Genomic DNA, 10874 nt, shown 5'->3' on the forward strand with positions numbered 1-10874 from the left:
CCCGCAGCGAACTACGACACTCCCCTTTCACTCTTCGTTTCTATTCTCAAATAACAAAAGCGCCAACGATAAAAGGAGAGGTATTTACCTTCAGTAGGAAGTGAACAATCTGGCAACAGAAACAATAGCTACAACCGGGGCAGCGTCGAATTCCTCGAACGGAGGCGTCAACAGTGTGATGCGTTGATGACGATATTTTAAGTCTGATCTACACGATTTAGGTGACCATAGAGAATAATAGTGGCAAGGAAAGCCAATCCACGGTGACGGTGACGACAAAAGCTTAGACGGAGGCGTTGATGCAGTGGTGGGAGCGCTTTAAGTATCTCTTTATCTCTTTCTTTCCGGTAGAAGCGGCTGGAACTAATCTCCTTTTTAATCTAAATTGTCTTTTCCCAATCTTATGTTTTCTATTAACGTATTAAGGGTCACAAATTAAAACCACAATTAATCTCTAATTGATTTATTATTAACATTTCTGAAACGGCAGAAATTAGTTCTTAGGGAAAAGTTTAATCGTGCGCTTGAACCTTAAAAGGGCAAAGTAGGATTAATAATGTAAGCGGATTAATTATTTGGTCCAACAAATCAATCCAAGTATTTTATCTGTTTTATTAAATTTGTTTATTGTTGGTTTTTTTAGTTAATTTTTTAATTTTGACTTTTTTAAAAAATTTATTATTGATAAAAATATGAAAAATATATGTTAAAAATATTAAATCAAGTAGTTTTCAAATAAAAATTTTATAAAATTTAATTATTTAAAATATTTAAAATAATCATGGTCAAAGTTTAAAAATTTCATCTTTTTAAAAGTCAATAATTAACATATTTAATGAAATTGAGGGAGTATTATTTTACAAAATACAATACTTACTATAGTACAGGTATACTCGTCATGCGTGAGTTTACTTGGATATTATTTTTAATGGACATATGTTTGTGGGCCTTGTGGGGCCTATTTATTTAATATATTTTCTTGAAACTCATCATGCCGACACGTCAAGTTTCATTAAAATATATTATTTTTATAATTTAAAACAATATAAATTAATTATAAACTTAATTTTTTTAAATTTCATCATACTCGTCATGTGGGCGTGATGAGTTCTTTTTTTATTTAAAAATTGTAATTGTTAAGTGAGTGTTGGACAATGGGAAAACTTTTTTAAAATTCCATTGGAACTCGTCATGTGGGTGAGACGAGTTCTTACGGGCAACTAATTAAAAATAATTATATTTTTATGTTCATATCATTTAAAAAATCATTTAAAATTTATTAATAATATCGTTTAAAAATTTTAAATGTACATATCATTTACTCATCAACAACAAAATTTTTTATTTATAAATAAATATTTTCTTTTTCGTATCATTTTAAAAAAATTAGTTAAGTAATAATTAAAAATAAATATTAAAATTTGACAAATTTAATAATTTCATTTATTTTTTATTACAAATTAATAATTAAATTTATTTAAATAAATATGATCATTAATAATAAAAAATTACTTATATTTTGATAATTCTTAACAATGTTGAGGAGTGGTTGAATGATAATGATATGGGTCTCGCCGATTTCTTCGTGGTCGTCTTCTTCTTTGTTTACTTCTGGTTCAATTGATGTATTGTACATCAGTCAACCACTTAGATTTCCACCTTCGGGTGAGAATGACAGAGTATTTAAGGTATTTGACACCATCATTGACATCATTGCCCACGAAAATCACTAGATATTTGAGCATATAGAAACCGATCCCATGGACACGCAACTTCTGTCCAAGCTGGTTAAGGGGGTGGCATTACATATCATTTCAATCGGCTCTCCATTGAAACATGCTATAGAGGATATTGTAATGGTTGGGAAAGAAAAAGTAAGTCACAAAGAACGGGAAATTGTGAGCGCAAATGAAGGGTTAGGGAATATAAGTGATGAATTGGGGATTTCTAAAAGAAACACTATTTAAAAGAGTCATGTGGGAGGCACGAGGGAAATTAAATATACCTGATAAGAGAAAAATGGGCCAAGGGAGCCAAGCCCAAACCACCAAGACACATGTACAAACTGTTGGGAAGTTAGAAAAAATGTTAGTTGGAGAATCTAGTACAATTGTAAACAAATAATACAATGTACCCACAAATTAATTTTCATGTTTTGAATGAATGGAGATTTATTTTTTGTAACCTTTCTTCTCTCGTTTCTCTCATCTTTTCCTTTTCTTAAATCTCAATCCATAACAATTAGTATCATGAGACATAAGTCTTGGCAAGCACACTTCGGGTATGCCAAAGAAGAATCAAGTTATGGTGGAATCCTCTTATATTTATGCAATCTGAAAGCATGTTGAAGAACTCACAACATTGGTGAAGCAAGCTACGGATGATACTAATCCTCCTAAATGGTGGGAAGCACAAAACGAACACATTACTACCTCATAAAGTAGAATGAACACAAACCAAGGATATGTGGAAGACGTTCTAAAGATCTTGACAGAAAGAAATGGTGAGCAAGAACAAGCTACAGCTAAGAGTGACCAGGTACAATCCTCTAGTGATCCTAAAAACACTATGAAAGAAACCTGTTGAGGTGACAATTATTAATGATAAATCTCATTTTTCCTATAAAATAGATGAACCTGGTATTTTAAGATCTAAGCTCGTTGATGTTCAAAACACTCAAACAAACTTGGGGATGGAAAATCAAATGGGTGAAAGCAGTGGTTGGAAACAAAAAATACTAGGGTCAGAGGAATAGTGAAAAGGCAAAGAGGGATCATTTACCAACCTTAGTTTTATGGTGAATAAATCTAAGGTCGAGTTACCTTTCTTTAATGGGGTAAACCCAAGAGGGTGAATACAAAAATGTCATAAATACTTCTATCTGTGTGGGGTTCCAGATGAACAAATGGTTGAAGTAGTAGCTATGTACCTAACAGGCAGGGCTGAAAAATGGTTCGATGGTTACATATTGCAGAAACACCATGTTCATTGGAATGAGTTCGAGGTTTAGAAAACTGGTACAAAAGAGAACTGTGGATGATTATTAAGGCAAGTTTGAGGAATTAAATCTATATATGATAATGCAAAACTCTATATTGGGGAGGAATTTTTTGTATCGATGTTCCTGAGTGGCCTGAAGGATGAACTTAAACATAGGGTGAAAGCTTTTAACCCTAACAATGTTTCTGAAGCTAAAAAATATGCTAAGCTTTATGAACTTTTATTGGAATATGAAAACAAGAGACAAAGGGTTAATTTCAGAAACCCACCCTACCTAAACCCAATAGTTTTTTTTCCAAACCAACAACCATTCCTCATTCTCCTAAGCATGTATTCACCCAAAAACCAAGGAGCAATCTACTTGAGTATAAGAGGCAAAACAACTTATGCTTAAAATATGGTGACAAATACGCACCAAGGCATCAGTGCAAGAATCGCCAGTTGAACCTATAGAAGAGGGGGAACCATTACAAATGGAAGATGGACTAGTAAAAAACTCAGAGCATGTAGATATTCATGGGTTGACACATTGGAGATCTCTATCAATGCAATCATAGGTTGTGCATGTCATAATACTCTAAGAATACAAGAAGTATTAAATGGTAAGACCTTGAATATTTTGTTGGATTATGACAACACTCACAATTTTTTGTCTCCAAGATGGGCTAAAGAAGGATTGATATAGTTAATACTTATCATTTATCTATAACATTTGTAAATGGATAACACTTATCCACTTCAGCTAAATGTAACAATGACACATGGTTAATGCAAGAGCATTCTTTTACTAATGATTTCAGGGTTTTACAACTAGAAGGAACTGATATGATGCTTAGAGTTGATTGGATGAAACTTTTTAGTCTAATCTTTATGGACTTCAACAATATGACAATGACTTTTAAAAAAATATTGAGTAAATAATCATTACAGGCTACCAAAACACAAATATGTTGCAAGAAATTTCTAAAGCTACACTAAATAAAATTACTAACTACAAAGTCTAACCTTATTGGGCACATTTTTATGCTAACTATATAATCTTCTGAAATAGAAACCCTATTAGAAATCCAGCAAGTGTTACAAAAGTATCAGTCTGTATATGAAGAATCTCAAGGCATGTCTCCTATAAAAATGTATGAGCATTCTATTACAGTAAAACCAGACTCTACACCAGTGAACTTGAGACCTTATAGATTTGCTCATCACCAAAAAATGGATGTGGAGAAATAGATTGCCAATATGATGTCTGTTTCAATTATTCAACCAAGCAAGATCCTTTTTGCTTTCCCTTGCTTGCTTGTGAAGAAGAAGAATGAAACTTGGCATTTTTATGTAGATTATAGGCAACTAAACAGTCAAACTATAAAAAATAAAGTTCTTTATTCTAGTGGTGGATGACCTTCTAGATGAATTATATGGAGTAATTTATTTCTCTAAAATATACCTAAGATCAGGCTATTGACAAATCAAAATCAAACCAGAGGACATCTACAATAATGCATTCAGAACTCGTCAAGGCCATTTTGAATTTAAGGGGGTGCCTTTTGGCCTTACTAATGCCCCAGCTACATTCCAATCTCTTATGAATGCACTGTTTAACACTTATCTGAGGAAATTTGTCATGATTCTTTTATGATATTTTAGTTTATAGTAAGATTACGACAGATCATGCACACCACTTGCAATTGGTCTTACAAAAGCTTTAGGACAACAAGCTTTTTTCAAAGAAGTCTAAATGTTTTTTTTGGACAATATCAAGTGGAGTATTTGAAACATATCATTTCTACTCAAGGGGTTTCAACTGATCCTAATAAAGTTATTGCAATACAAGACTAGCATATACCTAAGAGTTTAAAGTTTCTTAGAGGATTCTTAGGCTTGACTGGTTACTACAGATGTTTTTATAAAAAAAAACTATGCTGCTATTAGCAAACCTCTAACTCAAGTATTGAAGAAATAGAATTTTTTGTGGTCACTAGAGGCAATGCAGGATTTTGTGAGTCTTAAACAAGAAATGTGTAGAGCTTCTATCTTAACCCTACCCAACTTTTCTAAGTGCTTTTACTTAGAAACTAGTGCAAGTTCTACTATTTTTGGTGATGTCATGTCCCAAGATGGGCTACATATTGCTTACTTAGGTAATGTGTTAAGTCCTAAGCATGTTACCTTAACCATTTATGATAAAGAGCCTTGACATCTTAATAGTTGTGTCCAAGTGGAGACACTACTTGGAATGAGGCCTTTTTGTAATATAAACATACCATGAACCACTCAAATTCCTTTTGAAGTATAAATTAACTATAATAATTCAAAATAGATGGTTGACCAAATTATTAGGTTTAGATTACAATATAAAGTACATGAACTAATACTATTACTGATGCACTCTCTAGAAAATTTAAAGACCAGGGTCAATTATTTCAGGTTAGAGTTACAACTTTTGTTTCTACTTGGGTTGAGTATATTGAAGGTAATTATAAGGAGGATGAAACTACTAAATAGATCACATATTAGAAGTTTGCAAATGGCATTTTAAGGTATAAATCAAAGGCTTATTTTTGTAGCACAAGAGGTCTGAGACTTCAAATTCTTAAAACACTGCATGATTCTCCCCAAGGTGGATATTTTAGTATACAAGCAACTTACCAGATAATTCATTCCTATTTATAATAGCCAGGCCTAAAGAATATGGTCACAACTTATGTCCAAATGTGTGATACTTGCCAAAGAATTAAATTAGAGCATGTGGCTAAACTTGGACTATTACATCCTATTCCAATTCTTACTCAGGTGGAAGTGATAAAAATAGACTTCATTGATGGTCTTCCTACATCCTTGAAGAAAAATTAAATTTTGGTTGTGGTGGATAAACTTACAAAATATGCTCATTTTGTGGCCTAGACTCGTCCCTACAATTCTCTAGAGGTTGCTAAAGTATATATGGATCATATTTTTAAATTGTATGGCCAACCTAAAATGGTCATATCAGACAAGGATAAGACTTTTACCAATGCCTTTTGGGAAGAGTTTATGAAGCAACTGGGAACTCAGCCACTGTATAGCACAACCTACCATCCAGAAACAGATGATAAAATAGAGAGGGTCAATCAGTGCCTAGAACAATATCTAAGGGGATTCTATATTTTCAAACCTACCCTATGGGTTAAGTGGTTATCCCATGTAGAGTGGTGGTATAACACCACATACCATACATCTCTGTAAGTGACACCCTTCCAAGCCCTTTATGGCTACAAACCCCTATTAATGATATGGCAGATAGAGACAAATGTGTACAATGTGAGCAAACTATTGGTAGACCGTGAGCATCCAAGAAACATAATTTGAGAACAACTATAGGCATCATAATATTGTATGAAACAAAATGCGAATAAAAACATAACCAAAAGGGATTTGAAGTGATAGAAGAGGTTTTTCTGAAGCTACAACCGTACAAACAAACTTCACTGGCACTAAGAAGAAATTTGAAATTAGCAACAAAATTTTATGGACCTTTTAAGACTGTAGAGCGAATTGGAAAGAATGCCTATTATCTCAAATTACCTGGTAATTGTAGAATCCATCTAGTGTTTCATGTCAACTTTTTGAAGAGGAAAATTAGAGAATCGATTATTCCTTCTACTGCTATACCTACATTGAAATCATACGGTTAGTTAAAAATCTTTACTCACAAGATTTTGAGAAAGCAAATCATAAAAAATACAAAATCGACCTATAACAAAATTGCTGGTGAGGTGGATAAACCGGGACGAATCGAATAAAATTTGGGAGGATTATTCAGTCATTCTCATGCAATTCCCTAATTTTGATTCTTGGGGACAAAGAATTGTGTACTTTTGAAAGAAACACAATTGATAAGAGTCAAGTGGGAGGCACGAGGGAAATTAAAGATACCTGATAAGAGAAAACGAGCCAAGAAAGCCAATCCCAAACCACCAGGACACCTGTACAAACCGTCGGGAAGTTAGGAAAAATACCAGCTAGAGAATATATTACAATTGTAAACAAATAATATTTTGTACCCGCAAATCAATTTTCATGTTTTTAATGAATGGGAATATGTTTTGTGTAATCATCTCTTCTCTCGTTTCTTCATTTTTTTTTCATTTTCTTAAATCCCAATTCATAACAGATATACACCATAAATTGCTTGATATGCAAAATAATACGCAGAAGTAGAAGAAGAAGAAGATGATAATGATGATGATGATGATTTATTCGCCTGTTCATATGTTGCTTTTAGTTTTTCCCATTCGGCTCTATCTCATTGCGTTGTTAAATATGATTTCTTATGTGTTTCATAATTTTGGAGGTAGGGAGATATTGAGAAATAAATATCATACGGTATAAGGTTAGAATGAATAGGCACAAAATAAATGCCTCTCATCAAAAATGTTTTATGTGATTTAAATGCTTCGCAATTGGTGCAAGTGTACACGTCGTAAGTTATTGTATAGAATATATATAGTCTCCATAGGGATTGGTGTAACTCTGTGTTCTAACTTCTTGCACTGTAAAAAGGAATAAGTTTGTAATAGTAGGAGTTTGAATAATAAATAAAATAAATGAGCAAGTAAATAAAAATATATTTTGATCAAATAAGAGAGTAGGTCGGGTTATCAGAAAGTACGATGTGATGATTGTTTGGATAGTCTAGGTAAATTATTACTGAGGTAACTCGATTACAATGACAATTTGAAATTATTCCATTATCGTAGCAACTAATTATAAAGCTAAAACCCAAAGTATATGTATGAGAATTAGAGGTATAGTTGGCATTCCAAGAGTCGAGGGTTCTAAGCGATCATTCGAGACAAATTTCTATGTGGTCCTTCGGGACAAATTATATGCGGTCCTTCGGGACAAACCTATGTGGCACTTCAGTGCATATTCTACGTGGCACTTCGGTGCAAATTATATGAGTAGTGGTGATTGCAATTAGTGCACAACCTCAATGTACTCAGATACATTTATTTCTCAATAATATGCGTTGGGCTAATATAATAAAGTGATATAAATTGAATAATGAGTAACAATATACATTAATTTCATGAAATGTATCTTGATTTCAGTATGAAATGTTTTATATGGATTGAATAAGCAAGTGTTTTTAAATGTTTTGTTATACTCATTATTAACTCACTAAGTTAACGACTTAGCGTATGATTGTTTCACATGTAGGTTCAAAGAGATCAAGAGATTAAAGCTAGGAAGGGACATCATACGCTTGAAGAAGATCAGATCAGAACAATTTAAAACTGTAGGTTTCTTGTTATTTTATAAATTTGTTAGCATGTATTACAAAGTTTTAAATTGAAATGCTCTGATCCGTTTTGTAATCATACTATTTTACATATATATAAATTATCAAGTATTTATTTTCATTGTGAATTACGAATTTTTAATAGTAACTTTGTTATAAGGGTTTCACCATTTTAATACCATTAAAGTTTTAAATTTTCAATGAGTTTTAAAAGAGTCAAAGTTTTGAAAAGTCAATGTGACACCTCAGATTCGTATCCGGGTTGGGGGTGTTACATTTATTGGTATCAGACCTATGGTTTAACTGATTTTGAGTTCGAAACGAAGCAGTTTTTGTTTTAAAAAGTGTACATGCTAACGAAAAGTTAAAAATCTCTGATCTAGTAAGGTATTTGATATGTTGTCCTTAGTGATATAGTTAGTAATTGTATCTTAATAGATGTCGGACTACGAGGGCTCCCGAAGTGAAGTGGGAGATGGTCATGAGCGAAGTAGTAATTCACCTGCCCCAGCTAGGCATGTTGAAGAACAGACGCCTCAGGGAGTGCCTGTACAAGATCAGGGAATCTTTTTTCTGGAAGTTGGATGCAATTCTGAAGCATTTACAACCGTCTTCTCCTTCATCTCCTAGGATGAATGTGGAAAAGGAGCTTAAGAGTCTAAGAGCACCGAAATTTAGATGAGAAGCTGAGGAAGGTCCCGTTGCTGCGAACCTTTGGTTAAATGATATTAAGACTATGCTGCAGGGTCTCCATTGTTCTAAAATGGAGAATCTGGATGGAGTATTCTCATTACTACAAGGACAATAACGAATATGGTGAACTAACGTGGTGAGGAGAGCTCCTAAGGACCAAGTAACATGGTCATTATTTCTAGAAGAATTCAAGAATAAGTATATCGGTGATAAGTTTATCCACCAAATGAAACATGAATTCATGAATTTGAATAAAGGAAATCACATTGTGTGTAAGTACGAGTGTGAGTTTAATAAGTTGAGAAGATTTGCAGCTGAATTGGTCCCTATAGAAAAAAAACTCATTTGATTGGTTCGTAGAGGGTTTGTACCCCAGATTGAAGGAGTTATTGTTAGTGTTGAATCTTTCTACATTTCAAGAGGTGGTAAACTGATCTAAAGCCATAGATCAAGCTTAGAATGAAAGTTATGGGGAGCATAAGACTCAATGGAACAAGAGAGCGGGTGCCTCATCGAGTGCATCACAATCAAATAAAAGCTGAGGTTTAGGTTTTCAACCTCATTCTAGATCTGAATCAGTTATATCCTCATGTAGAGGATCGAACCTGGGGAGAGTTAAGTAAACTCAATCTACTGAATCATGAGTTGAAAGGCCAAGTCAATGTCAACATTGTGGTAAACATCATAGTGGCATATGTTGAATGGTCTTCGGAGCATGTTTTAGATGTGGGGACACATGATATTTTATCCGGGATTACCCATTGATGTCTGGAGATCCTACACATTTTGATAGATCTGCTATTATACCTCAGATAGGTAGAGGACAAGGCAAAAGAAGAAATCAGTCTGAGTCGACCAGTCAACCTGAAATGTGCTTGACTGCTCAGGTGTATAATCTTAAGACTAATGAAGATCTTGATGATCCTGCATGTATTTTACAGTTAGTAGATAAACTTGCTTTGGTTTTACTTTACCCGGGATCAACTTATTCTTATATTAGTAGTAAATTGGTGAGAGAATTGAAAATCCAATTAGAAGTTATAAGTAATGTTGTGATGGTGACCAACCCGTTAGGGTATAGTGTTCGAGTGAATAAATTGTGTTGAGGGTATCCCATAAGGATTCAGGGAATTGAATTCCCTGCTAATCTGATACAATTACCCTTTGACGAGTTTGAAGTTATTTTGGGAATGTATTGGTTGTATCGTTACCATAAGTCCTGACGGATCAGAAGTAATCATGGCCAGTGAAAGATTTAATCAATTAACAAATGTGATATCGGTAATGTCGGCCAAGAAGCTAATGTTACAAGGATGTCAAGTTTTCATCGCCAATGTGATCGATACTCGAGTCAATGAGAGAAAACTGGAGGATATTTTGAAGGTCGGAGAATTTCAAGAAGTATTTCCAGTTGAGTTACCGGGATTACCTCCAAATAGAGATGTTGAGTTTCAAATTGAGGTTATTCCGAGAACAACACCAATTTCGATGGCTCCTTATCGAATAAGGAACCGAGTGAGTTAAAGGCTCAATTGCAAGAGCTACTGGATAAGGTATTCATCAGACCTAGTGTTTCACCTTGGAGTGCTCCAGTGCTAGTGCAACCAAAATTAGGCAAGGACTATACAATTTATAGTGACGCTTCCCATAATGGTTTTGGATGTTTTTAATGCAAGATTGAAAAGTAGTAGCCTATGCCTCAAGAAAACTTAAGCCATATGAGAAGAATTATCTAATGCATGATCTCAAGTTAAAAACGATGGTGTTTGCCCTGAAGATTTGGCACCACTATTTATATGGTGAGCATTGTTACATTTACTTTATCACAAAAGTTTGAAATATTTGCTAACTCAAAAGAAACTAAACTTGAGACAAAGAAGATGGATCGAGATACTTAAAG

This window comes from Hibiscus syriacus, unplaced genomic scaffold (genome assembly GCF_006381635.1).
Source record: "Hibiscus syriacus cultivar Baekdansim isolate YM2019G1 unplaced genomic scaffold, ASM638163v2 tig00110890_pilon, whole genome shotgun sequence".
Classification (NCBI taxonomy): domain Eukaryota; kingdom Viridiplantae; phylum Streptophyta; class Magnoliopsida; order Malvales; family Malvaceae; genus Hibiscus; species Hibiscus syriacus.